Source organism: Phalacrocorax carbo, chromosome 8 (genome assembly GCF_963921805.1).
Source record: "Phalacrocorax carbo chromosome 8, bPhaCar2.1, whole genome shotgun sequence".
NCBI lineage: Eukaryota > Metazoa > Chordata > Aves > Suliformes > Phalacrocoracidae > Phalacrocorax > Phalacrocorax carbo.
Window position 1 is genome coordinate 23,675,569 of NC_087520.1, and position 13,551 is coordinate 23,689,119.

General features: G+C 45.5%; 1 protein-coding gene and 1 long non-coding RNA gene across 7 annotated transcripts in view; one reads left to right on the plus strand and one right to left on the minus strand.

Moving 5' to 3' along the window:
- Positions 1–1,644: 1,644 nt before the first annotated feature.
- On the minus strand, positions 1,645–3,926 carry LOC135314751 (uncharacterized). The gene is made up of 2 exons (XR_010374229.1): positions 3,629–3,926; positions 1,645–1,813 (listed from the first exon to the last, which is right to left on the minus strand). It is a non-coding gene; the product is annotated as an uncharacterized LOC135314751 (long non-coding RNA).
- CTCF (CCCTC-binding factor) overlaps positions 3,022–13,551 on the plus strand; it is a 37,205-nt gene continuing 26,675 nt past the window's right edge. For 3 of the 6 annotated variants that reach the window (XM_064459156.1, XM_064459159.1, XM_064459160.1), the window contains exons 1-4: positions 3,050–3,152; positions 7,301–7,448; positions 9,676–9,839; positions 11,070–11,182. The gene's annotated coding sequence lies outside the window, so the exon portion shown is untranslated. Of the gene's footprint in view, positions 3,153–7,300; positions 7,449–9,675; positions 9,840–11,069; positions 11,183–13,551 lie in introns of all 6 variants that reach the window. The other 3 variants (XM_064459161.1, XM_064459162.1, XM_064459157.1) reach the window with 3 other exon arrangements.

The following is a 13,551-nucleotide window of genomic DNA, read 5'->3' on the forward strand; positions in this document are numbered from 1 at the left end:
CTTATGGGCAAGGCACCTCTGGGAAAGGCCTCACTCAGGCAACTTTTCTAGAGGGAGCATCTGCCTCCGGGTGTCTAATGTGGACAGGCTTGGAGGCTGATCTTCAGGAGAACTCACAATTAGGACTGAAGCTGGGGGCTTGAACCCTCTGCAAATCAGCTCCAAAGCACCTCCAAGTGAGAAAGCGGAGGTCAATAGGGTAGACCCCCAGCAGACGCTGAGACGTCTGCTGGCAGGAGAAGCCCAGGAATACGTGTTTGCCAGAACAACTTCTGTTACCTAAGCAGCAACATTCCTACTACAAAAGACAAGGATTGTCATAGCATGGCTACAAACAAAAGGCAGAGGGATCATTAGCACTTTTTTACTCCCAGCCCTGGATGAGTAAAGGAGCATAAGTGATGCCGTGAAAAGCTGAAATCAGGACTATCCCTATCAGAAGCAATTTTGCATATAGCCAGTGCTTCTCTCCATTTTGATTTGTGTCTGAAGTAAGCTCTGAGCTTAAAGCAGGATCCATGGCTACACAGGAAAGATATGCCATTCTCCCCATAATTACAGGATGAGAACTGATAGGTTGACAGCTTAGAATAAATGTAAATTATTTTTTAAAAATTCACATTACAGAATCTCATTTCCCCAGAAATGTTCTTAGCAGATTCTTCATGCCATACTGACTTGATTTCCTTTTACACCAACCTGTCTAGTGGATGAAGGGAAGGCAAGGGTTTTTTTGGATTTTAGCAAAGCTAAAATAGTCCAACAGGAGTTGGACTCAAAGATCCTTGTGGGCTCCTTCCAGCTGAGGATATTCTGTTTCTATGATTCAAGTTTCTCATGCAATGAAGACCCCAGAGGTCATGGTCATGGGCTACACCTTGTGACCTCTCATAATTAACAGTAATTTTTTGCTATTGCTTTGTAGCTGATTTTTTTTTTCCTTCAGCCAAGGCTGAAGAAACAGAGCTACGTCCTCATGACTCAACACACCTCATCCCCTCTGGCCGCTCCATAAGCTACGGTTCTCCCGCTGTAACAAATTAATGGACTTAGTCCCGTGTCATAATCCTCAGAAAGGAACTTGGTCCTGATCATCAATAGCCCTGAAGAGTATCGGTGCTCACAACGCAGCCCACTGCTGCCAGCAGTGCTCTGCTTCTTTGCAAGGACTGGGTGAGCTTATGCAGCAGAAACCCATAAAGGAGGGTCAGGACCTGACCTCACTCACCACCACCTTTCAGCCAAACTCTCCCCTCACAGAGCAGCAGCCTGGCAGAGCCTTCTCCTCTCCATGACATAGCTCAACAAGACACAAGCATTATTCAGACTAGGATTTAAGGGCACAGTTTACCGATGTTAATGTATGCTATGTATGTCTGATGGTTTTGTCAATTGCTGATCAGATTGGGGTATAGTTTTGGCTGTTGAACAGCTTTTGCTCTGCCCTGCAGTGACATCTCAAGAGGCAAAAATATGGGGCAGGGTTTTTAATATCGGTTTCAACTGTAACAGTTTCATAACTCTTTAGTCTTACTACCACGGGTTTATGCTGAGGTTTCTTTGCATTTGGTCTTCTCTCTGAATTCCTGGCCTTATTGTCCTCCAGCGGCTGATAAGTGAGTAAAAGGAGCAAAAAAATGCAGCTTCCTTCCAATGCATTTTATTTTTGAACTGTTAATATTTTAACCCATTACTCTAGCTCCATTTCACGTGCTTTTATGGTAAGAAAATACAGAGAGGATGCAGCATGAGCTCATAGAATTCTCCCCTCCTCTCAGCTTGCCTGTCAACCAGCTACAGGTCTGCCACAACCCTACAAGAGACGAGAAAGTACGTTCAAGCCAGAAGATTCAGCAACACAGGAAACTGCAGAAAACGGAAGACATGCAAGCCCCATGCTTTCTTATATAAATTCACACATCTCGTTACAGATGCCATGGCTGTTTCCACCTTTTGGGGGTGGAGGGGGAAAGTTGCAGACAGAAAGCACTGCAGCTGCTAACTTCTGATGAGCAGGACCCAACCTTGTTAACTTCTCTAGAAGCTCCCTGCTAAATACCTGGCACCGCATTCACCGTTCCCACAGCGCTGAAACTAACTTGCGCAGTTTGTTCTACTCGATTATGAGCTTAGCAAGCCCAAGGTCCTTTAAAACCACCAGGCAAACACCATCTGATTCCAGTAACTTGCTGGCATTTATAAAATTGCCCTGCAACTTTCCTAGTGATTGATTCATGGCTGTATTGACTCCCCTTCCAACTTAAGAAAAGCTTCAGCCTTTCAACCAGCAAAGCCCTCCTCAGCACAGCGGCGTGTGTGAATTTCAGCACAGGCTGTCAATGCAGCCTTATCCTCCTCATGCGCTGTGTCCCCTGCAGCTGAGGCACAGCCTCATGCTCTGGCGGGCCTGAAAGTTTTGCTTTGGTGAAAATGGGAAGCTTTAGTTTATGCCGGGCTTAGGGGACGCATGCAGAGCCAGGACGGGGGTGTTTGAGGGCTCGGAGTGCTGCTCAGAGGGCAGCAGCCGCCCCACCGGGGCTCCCACCGCACCCGCCAACTCTCCCCGGACCTCGCCCAGGCGGTGCCACCACCGGGCCACTTGCCACGCCGGGAAACCCGGGAAGGCTCCGTTGGGAGAGGCGGGGCGGGAGCGAGTGCGGCGGACCGCACCAGAGCAAAGAACTCCCCAGCTCTGCCAGCAGCCCGCCCTCCCCCACGACGGCGTGACGCACGCACGCACGCACGCACACGTGCATGCGTGCACTAGCGTGCGCCGGCTTGACGCCCCACCCCGCCCCACGTTTGAAGTTGGCGCGCGCTTGGCGCCCCCTCCCCTCCCAGCCTGCCCCGCGCGGCCACTTCCTCGCGCGCCCTCCCTCCTGCTCTCCCTCCTCCCACCCCTCCCTCCCTCCCCTCCCCGCTCCGGCCGGCGGCCGCGGCAGCCGCGCTGGCGCAGGCGCACTCCCCCCCGCCCGCCGCCATTTTGTGTCCGAAGCGACTGTGGAACGATTAAACCGCGGGGCTGGTGCTGGGCGCTAGCGGCGGCCGCGGCGGGGCGTGCGGGGCGCGGCGGCTCCGCGGGGCCCGTGGGCGGCGCGGGGCGGCGGCGGGGCCCGGCGGCCGGAGCGAAGCTCGGCGGGGTGCGGGCGCAGGTAAGCGGTGGCGGGGGGTTTGCAGTCGCTTTCTCCGGCCTCTAGGTGTCACGATGGGGCTCCGGTTCGGCTGGGGCCCCGCAGCGGCCGCCGCCGGGGAAGCAGGGGGCTTTGTCTCCCTCTATCGTCCCCAGCGCGGCCGGCGCCTGCCTGCCACCGCCGCCATTCCCCACAGCGCGGCGCTGGGCTGCGGGCCCGCCCGGGCCTCCCTTTCCGCCCGCCCGGGCCGCCGCCGAGCCGCCAGCCCCGACTCCATTTTCTTTCCTTTGTCTTCTCCGCCGCGCCACCGGCGCTGATTACCGCCCCCTCGCCGACACCCCCCCCTTCTTCCCTTCCCCTCCCGTCCCTTCCTCCTCCCCTCCCCCGCCTTCCCCGCCCCGCCGAGCCGGGCCGGGCCCGCTCCCCACCCGCCCCGCAGCCTCTTCCCCCCCCCCCCCCTCCCCCCCCCCTGCCGCCGCCGCCGCCGTAACGCGAACCTCAGCAGGGCTCGGCCCGGCGCCCTCCGCCCGCCGCCCGTGGCTTCCCTCGGTGTCCGGCCGGCTCCTGACCGCGGGGCGGTAGCGGCGGCGATGGCTGCGTGTCCCGCTCCTGCCGGCCGCCGCCTCGCTGCGCTGGCGTGTGCTGCGGAGTGAGAGGCGCTGCGAGGCGCAGAGCGGGACTCGAGCTCCCTCTGCAAGGCAGGCTGAGCAGCGCCATGCAGCACCGGGACGCGGGCACGGCTGGGGGGCGCCCGCTCTCGCCGCGCTGCCCGGCCGCCAACACCCCCCCCGCCCTTCCCCGCCGCTCCCGGAGATGGGGTGCCCCGCCGCCTTCCCCTCCCCCCCCCCCTCCACCGGGGTCCCCGCGGCGTGCTCGGGAGAGTAAGGGCGTAGCTGAGCTGCCACCGAGCCGGCGACAAGTTGTGTCACTTGCTTCGTCTTGGCCCGGGTTGCTGGCCTCCCCAGGCAGGCTCCAGGGCGGCCGCCCCTCCGCAGCTGGGCTCTTGCTTAGGAACGGAGCCCGCAAGCCCATGGCTAACGGCGGTGTTATTCCCTCTCTTACACGGGTTCTGCGGGGGGGGGGGGAGCACAAAACCCGATTCTTTTTGTGGTGCAGAAGAGGAAATCGCACATGTTCTGTGTCTAAACAGTTTGCGTTTTATTCTCTACATCAACTTTATATTTTTTTACTAAATATGTTTACAAGGCATCAGATTCTGCCTTGCCTTGGCTTCGTGAAATGACTTTGATGCAGGGGTTTTGTCATGTTACATGCATCCTTTTCTGTTCGGTTTAATCCTCGGGACTTGCCTGCTGGTGAGAATGAGCTCGCTTTCCTGTTTGTGACTTCCTATTTTTTTTACCCAGTCTTTCTTCCCCCCTTAAATAAATGCATGGCTCTTCCTCACCTCCTGCCAGTTATTGAATCCTGGTAATAAACTCCAGAGGTGTTATTAGAAGCATCTGAAATACTGTTTACTGCTTCCAGTATTTGTGGGTTTTGTTTCAGTGGAGGAAGCATGTAAATATTTCTCAGGTTCTTCAGCTTATTCTGCTTGTGCAGAGCCTGTTGAATTTGCAGGAGTCTGTTGGGTATAAGAAAAAAGCTCCATATTGTATTCAAGCTGTTGTTCTTACTTAAGCCATACCGAACATTTTACTTTAGTACGGAAGGCATCATTAGGGCTGAAGGAAGGAGCAATTCGAGCCTAAGGGCAAAGCAATGCTTTCTTCTGTTTAGCTTGATAGATTTTTTTTTTTCTTTCATCTTTTCTTTTGGATGTATAGGTCTAGCTCAATTTTAATGTACTCTGTACTTATAGTACACATGAGAAAGGTTGTTAGGATGCATGGAATGGCTTCATTAATGAAACTTTCTGGGCTATTTTTGAGGAATAATGTCTGAGCAAAAGGGAACTCAAAATCTTCACTATAGCTTCATGTGGCCCTAAAACTGAAACAATACAGCAAGTCTCACCCAATTCAGACAGAGCTTGGGCAGCTGTCACTGCAGCGTTAAGTTTGCTGGCAACTCATGCCTGCAGCATTATTGAGGGAAAGAGCTATTTCAATAACTGCTTTTTGTATCAGCAGGCTGTATCTTGAATATGAACCGTAGCTAATTTGTGTGTTTCATTATGGGCTCTTGTGGCTGCAGGTTGATACCTGCCTGATGTGGAACCATTGCTGTTGTCTTGAAAAAGCCAGAAGCTGACCCATGTTATTCTTGTGTTTATTCAGCATTTGCCTGAAAAATCTTAATTATATGTGATTACTAACTTGCTTAGGATTTTCTGTATAGAGCCTACTCCGGAACTTAATTTCTTCTCTTCCCCTTAGTACTTCACATCCAAGAGCTCCTGCTTTTCTAATGAAGATTTTTGGAAGTCAGATGTTGAGTGTTATTAGGCTTATCAGCTCTCTGACAAGAGCTGGCCTATTCCTTGCCCTTATCCCGCATACTTTGGCAGATTCTTCATCACTTGTAACAGCAAGCAGTGTTGAGCTCTGAGCTCTGGGTAGCTCTTCCTGCTCTGTCTGAACGGTTTTTTTGTACGTTAGCTATTTCAGATACGTATATTGATTCTATTTGCATAAAACCTCACTGATTCTCCCATCCTGGCAATTCTTGCTTCTCTTAACCATTCTTTACCAGAGAGGGAACGCTTGAGTGAGTAGTAGAGCATTAGGGTCACAAATACTGCTTCTTCCCATGCTTGTACGTGCTCTAGAAATACATGTAGTAAGGAGCAGCCACTGCTGCTGCTTGCACACGTGAAGATGCACACTGACTGAAGTGCTGGTCTTCGGCTGCCACAGTGGAGCGGAAAGAAACCAAAGCTTTGACTTGGGGGTTGTTTTGTTTGTGTTAACTTACTGAAGTGTACTTACGTGTTTGCTTAACTTTAAACTTCTGTTCATCCACTTGGCTCTAGTTCAGATACCTAGTTCAGTCTTTGTTGTACTAAACCTTGAAACTTCCATACAGTATCAAGCTCTACTGCTTCGCAATCATGTGCGGTTGTGGTCTTAGAGATGCACACAGATCCAGGAAATTCTCTTTTATTGTTTGAAGGTTATATTTACTGCTCTCAAAAATGGCTCAGGACCTGGCCTTTTTTTTCTGAAACTTAGAAAGTAGCTTTGTCCTGTCCTGAAACTGAAGATGTTGCTTTTTTTTGTACTGAAGGATATTTTAATTTCATTTAAAACACCCTCTTCTACTGCTCCTCCCACTTCTCTCCGATAATCCATCATCTTCAGTAATTAAATGAGATGTGCTTATTCTTGACAGATATTTAATAAGAAAACTAAATAGCTGCTCACCTGAGTGATCTCTGTATTTTCTGATGAACAAAAATAACCTTGAAAAGAAGAGTAAAATAAACATGAGGTGGTAGGGAGTTTTGTGTTTCAGGTCATGTTAATATTCAGGTAACTGTACCCTGCATGATTCGATTTTGGTGTCTAATATAAATTAAAGCTCAAGTGAGGTGTCCCTCATTTAGTATTATAAAAACTTGGAAACTATCATGTCTTAATGTCTTTCCAATATGGTTCTTAAGAGGTAAAAATACAGAAGTAGTACGGAGACATCTCTCAAGAATGCCGCAGTTATCATGTGTTACTTAGGGGACATATGTGATATAATGGATTCCTGAAGAATTATTCTTTAACTATCTCTTCAGACAAAGTTGAGTCACAGATGTTTACAGCTGTATTTCTTGTGTAAAAGTTTATTTTTTAGACACCCTTCAGTTTTAGCCCTCCCACTTTTTACTGTCACATACCTGAGGATTTTAGTGTACTGTATTGAGTTGATCTTAAGAGGTATGTTTAAAATAATTTAAAAGCACAAGAAGTGCAATGATCAGTTAGGATGTGCTGACCAGGTAACACAGGGGAGGGCTGCTGTACTGGTAGCAGTGAAGCAAGCCATGCTACAGGCTATTTTCTTTCTACCCTGTAGCATGCCCAAATATGTATAATTTTGTCAGTTGGCTATCAGCATTGTCTATTTGTCTGCTGTAGACGCAAACCCATGAGGTTTCTAAAGCTTCATGGGTTTTGCTGAAAAGCTTCATTCAAATATAAAGTCTGGGTGAGGAGATTGTGAATGAAGCTCAGCTTGTACTGAAAAATCTTATTTTACCTTTCTTTTCTCCCCAGAATCTAAAAATTTCTGTTGGCATCACTGAACTTGTCAAATTCTAACAAAACAGAAGCCAAATCTGATTGTTTGGAGCGTGAAATACACCTATGTATGTATTAATGTGCACCATGATTAGAAGCTTGTATGTCTCTCAAACATCAGCAGGTAAAGTAGCTATTGGTAAAGTAGAAGAGAAAGTAGCTTGGTCCAGCTATATAAAGAATATTGCTTGCCTTAATTGGGATGTCAAAGTAATCCTTATTCCCTCTTTCAGGTATTTAGAATTAGGTTGCTGTTCTGAAAGCTTCTGAAATTCCTCTGTTGTGTGTGTTTGGGTTTTTGGTTTTTTTCCTTTTAAATAAAAACCAAAACAAAACACAAACACAAGACAAAACATAAAAATACCCCCAAAAAATCACCACCAAAGTACATTGGGAGGTGAGAGAGATGTTTGTCTTGGCCAGTGTATTTTTTCCCACTTTTAACACTGGAATATCCCTAGCTGTAGTAATGGAATGAACACTGTATAGTTGATGCACTTCAGAACACTAGGGAAATTCCAGGAGTTTGGAAAATTGCTGATGTATCAGAATTAGAAGGAAATGGAGTGGATGAACGTGGCAGCTAGTAACGTAGTGCTGTGCAGAGACTCTTGAGCTACCTTGGGTGTTTGACTAATGCTGCATGATGTTAATATATAGATAGTTTACATTATGACCAGCTCTCCCATTTATTCTTGGCACAGAATTGAGTTAACAAGGAGAGAAAAGGATGTAATTAATCCTAGTAAATAAGGCTTCAAGGAAACTATGCTTGTTAGATTTATTATTTGACTTGTATCTCGCTTGATGTTGCGGACCTTACAGAGTATAAAAATTGGTACTAAATACCATTCAGTTCAGGATAGTCTGGGGATGTACAAGACTGAATAGTTTCCATGGATGTTTAGCAAAAACTGGTAATTGCTTGTCACAATTTGTTTTCATCACTGGTTCTGTTGGTGCAAAATGGCTGTTGATTTAAAACTTTTGCACGATAAAATTGTGGTTCACAGAAAGGCAAATAGCACTAAGGCAGCCATCATGATTGTCAGGTGAAATAGATCCATTCAGATGTGCATGCTCAGGCTGCTGTATGTAATGGTATACACCTGGGAACAAGGCAGTTCAGCTGAATTTAAATCAAGGCATCTGGTATCCTAGAAAGCAGTGGCTGAACTGCGTTTTGGAGTCATAGTGGATAAACAGCTTGAACGTGAGTTTCCAAGGTGATGCTGTGACCAAGAAGCTAAAGTAGTTCTCAGATGCATAAATGGAATGGGTAGAGATACATTCTTGCCTGTGTGGGGTGGGCTGAAGTCATTACCAAAATACTGTGCACAGTTCTGGCATCAGCACTTAAACACAAAAACTACCGGCTGCAAGGAGGATTAACCTCCAATTTGATGGAGAGCTGATGTCTTGCAGTAGAGTGTTAAAAGTTTACTGTGCAGCTTCTCGGCAAAACTGAGAGGTAACTTGATCAGAGTCCTCGGGTATCCCCCTGGCAAGATAGTACTGGATATTAGTGAGCTTTTTTAAATCTTGCTGACAAATGCAACAAGAATTAAAAGTGAATGTGATTAACCGTTGGATTATGATATGAAGAGCAGTCGTGTATTTCTTAATTTCATAACATCTTTGATTGTAGAAAAAATTCTAAAAAATGCTTCAGCCAGCTGCAAGGTACTCAACTTCTGTTTCATAAACATTTAGAGAACTGTCACTCATAAGAGGTCAGACTCCATGATCAAATGAGAGGTGATCATGCTAAAGAAGAAAGATGGGGAGCAGCTCTTCTTTCACCAACTTCTGTCATTTTGAACAGAGGCAGGTTTAGGACTTTTTCTTAGAAATCTAAAAAGTTATCAAGCCAGTAAAATCTCCTGAACAGGAGGAAGGAAGCAGGTGTTGGTACATATATAGGAGGTGTGTCAAAATAGCATCCCATCTATTTAGTCCAAACTTGTGACTGTAAAAAGTCCTTATCTGTGGCTATGGTATTAGTGAGCTGTTGGTAAGATAAATGTTACTTCTTTGCTGCCAGGACGCGCCGCTGGCTCATGTTCAGCTTGCTGTCTACCAAGTAGCCCTAGGACCTTGTCAGCAGTGCTGCTGTCCAGTCAGTCCCAAGCCTGTATTGCTAAAAGGGTTCATCCTTCCCCGTTCGTAGCATGGGAAATGCTCAGTGAGGGTGAAGCACCATGATTTTCATGGAATCCACTTCAGAAAATACAGCTTAGTAAAATTATTTATTTTATGGTATATAAAATTGTTTATTGAATCATAGTTTATATATTGCATTTGTGTATTTTGTGAAATTATTTTATAATGCAGTGATCCTTGTTTTAAAGGGGATGCGAGTAAAATACTGAAGTAATCGGGAATGAAACTAGGGAGAGTAAAGATCTGGAAGAAAGAGTAAACAACACTTAATAACTTTAAGCTATGATAATGCATCATGCGTGGAGACTTGACACAAGTGTTTGACACTTTCTGAGCTCTCCAGAACATTCCAGTGAGTAAATTGATGGTGGACTAAGCATCTCTAGGTGAAGATTACTGAAAGCTAAAAGTACTTTTCATGCATTACGTATGTTAAAGGGGGAAGGGGGAAATGGAAGCTTGAGAACTGTCTCAGCTGCAGAGCTAACTTGCATATAATCCACATGCCCCTCTGGATGGTAATTTCAACAGAAGCACCTGGTGATTGAGTTTGGCAATTCTGGTTTCTCCTGGCTGTATGAGAGAGACAAATAGGGTAGCTTTGCTGCTACCGCTTGTGTTCTTTGCAGAAATTCAGTCTGTGTCCAGTCTGAGTGCTATTCTGTAGTGTGGTTCCTAGTGCTCACACAAGGCCAACTTTGTAAGGGCATTTAGGGAAGTAAAAGTCATGGCTTCCCTGGAAAATTAAGTTGGCTTGTGTCAGGACTGTTGTGACCCCATCTCCTTCCATTTGTGTGCTGGAAATTGCATTGCCTAGCAATGAGTTGGTCAACTGGTCTTGCTTCCTCTGTGTGTCCATCTATCCCATCCCACCCCCCCCCACCCCCACCCCACCCCCAAAAAAATAAATAAATATGGGGCATAAGTGTATGTGGAAAAACTGCAGCTCTGAGTTTGATTTAAGCCTTTGTGGAGCCATGGCTCGATATTTTGGGGTAAGTAGAAGTTTTCTGAAAAGGTAGTTGAGACTACAAATACTAATGGCAGCATTTGGATATTTGTAAACATTTTTTACTCTTGAAACAGCAGTAAACTTTGCTGTATGTTTAAAATCACTGTCAAGGGAATTGAATCCTCCCATTGTTTAACAATGAAAGAGACATCATTGCTCTGGACTGGCACCTGGAAGAGCTTTTCACTGCTGTGGAACCAGTAGTGATTTTTTTTGGCCCAATGACTTCACCTTCTCTTATAGTTTCACTGTCTCCTTGTATTCGATTTGCAAAGCCATTTCCTTGAAAGGGTCTCTAATGTCCACAGACTTAAAATGAAAGCAGGAAATGCTACTGAATTAAAAATGTCCCCCTGTTTTGGCTTTCTTCTACGTGCTAAACTGTTTGCAGTGGAGGCATAATATAAACTTCAGTCTTGCTTTCCCAGTATGCACTGTGAGAGAACCCTTTAGAGGCACTTCAGGAGTTTTCAGATTACAGGTTGGAAAAATAAAATTTTTGAAGGCTAGTAGTTTCAGACAAAGTTATCAGATTATTAAAACCTTTTTTCTTTTCTTTTCTTTTTGGAGGATGGAAGAAGTTAGTGTTATCCAGCATTCCTGCTGAATATATAACTTACTGCCATTTCTGATCTTTGAAGAGAGATTTATCGCTTCCTGTGGCAATACTGAATACTCAAAAGGTACTCATTGATTACTTGATCCTTGCCTACCTTCCATATTAATGCACTCCTCTCCTTCCTGCTCAGGAATGACCACTGTTGACTCCTACCTACTTGGAGCTACTAGAGCATTATATGAGCCCAGAGTAGTTTATCCTTGGCTCCTGTAATGTGTGTGGAAATAGTTTTGTCCTGTCAAAGCAGCTGCATCCTCTTCCTGTTCTACCAGCATTTTGACCTACATGAAGAAGAATTTGGCAGCTGCCATGACAGTATGGTGGAGCAGACTATCAAATATTCAAATGTCTGGCTTGCCTGACATGACATCTGTAATGTTTTTGGAAACACCTGCTTTGAGTGGCTTGTGCAAACAAATCTTCAGAGATGTTTTCTCCAGCTCCACCAGGTTCAAAGAAGCGACATAGCAGTGCATGTTTGTCCTGCTCTGTTATCAGTCTGGTTAGAAGTACTTGATCCACTGCAATTGTTTACCACTTGTTTTTGTCCCAGAGCTGCCTTTTCAACCAGGCTGTCCTGTGCTGGCAGCCAGGGAGCCTCTTCAGCCACCTTCTGGCATTCGAGATATAACCTCTTGTTAAGATTCTGGAGAAAAGAGGACACAGTAGTCCTTCTTTCTTCAAAGACAGATTTTTCTTTTCTATTAGTTTGGACTTAGTCATTGTGGTCCTGGGTTGTCTCCTGCAAATTAAAAAAAAAAAAAGGTCTTCTGCCAGTACTGCTTCCACCTGTTCTATCTGAAGTTCATGTAAGAGCCTTGTCCGATGTTGGTCTTTGTACAGCCCTTCTTTGACTTCGTATTCTTTGTGGTTTTGTCTCTCTTAAACAATGATACAATAAGCCTGTGCTCTTCTAATGCTGCTCTCTTAAATACTGGGCAGCTTTGTATATTCGCCACTCTGAAAGTACAGGGGTCTCGTAGATTGCTGAGAATGATTGTACTTTGCACATGAGCTAAAAAACTAGTCAGCCTTGATTTTGCGAAAGTGTTCCAGGTCCTCTAGAACTTGTGTGGAAGCGAATGCTGAGGCCAGTAGATCTCCGTGTCTTAAGAGCATCATAGTTATAACTGCATAGATGAAAAAATACCCTCACTGTTTTTGTGTTTGAAGTATAGCCTTCATTTTATATAGTGCCAGAGAATGGTAAAATCATTTAGGTTGGAATGGACTGCTTGTGATACCTTGGTTCAGCCCCTGCCTCGATGCAGGGCCAGCTTTGAAGTTAAATGAGGTTGTATTTAGCAAATATTTTCAATAGCTGAAAGATGAGAGTTTCCGGCAGCATCTCTGAGCAACCTGCTCCAATGTTTGACTGCTCTCAGTTGTTGCAACTTGCCTGTTGCATCTTGTCCTTGCACTGTGTTACCTCCAAGAGTGTGGTTTCATCTTGTCTTTGCTCTCCCATTAGGTATTTGAAGGTAGTTGAAGCAAGATCTCCCCTTAGCCTTCTCACAGCTAACTGTGTCAGTCTGCTTTTATAAGTCTTGTGCTCTAGCCACCTCATCCTTCTGGGAGCCCTCTAATGGTCTCTTTCCAGTGTATGTCAGTGTACTAAGCTCAAAAATGGACATGTGGAGCACTTAAATTTCCAGCTTATCCCTGTTTTACTTCAAGTTTATGAAAACTTGCCCATATGTCAAAGATCTTATTGGAATGTAAATTCATGCAAGGTATTTTATGCCAGAAAATATGGTGGTTACTTTAATAGAAGTAGGCTATCTTTCCAGTAAAAGAGGGTAGGAGCGGCTTTTCTTCCCTCTGGGACATTACCATGGAGTGGATCAGAACAAGTACGCCTTGAATTTTTGAAGTATGTATGTTAGCAGTGCTGGGAAACTTTGCTCCTTGGGTTGTACATTAATAGGCGATGTTCCTTCAGCAGTGTCTGAGCTCCCTACTTCAAAACATCCCTTTTAAAAAACTCCAGGAAGCTGTTTTCTTAAGCAGAGTCAATACCTTGAGAAGAGTGATGGTTGTGCTTTGCATTAACCTGCTATCAGTTGTAAACTGCAGATATCCCTGTAAACTATCCTGAATTTATGTTGTCCATAGTGTGGAAAAGAACTACAATTATTATTGTTTTGTTTCTCTTTTCCTCTACTAAGAGGTTGGGTACAATCTTTATTTAAAACAGATCTCTCTACTGTTAAGTAGAAGGTTAGGTTTTGAAAATTGAAAGAAAACTATTTCTCACTTCAAAATTTCAGGAAAACCAACGTTAGGATAAAATAATAGCAGTAGATAAAAGGATGCTTCCATTCAATTAAATGTGCTCTGTTGAAGAGTCCTGGTGTGTTTCATCCAGTGACAAAACTTCTGAGATGATACAGTTCCATGCGGGAGGTGTTCACTTTCCATCAAGCATCTTCT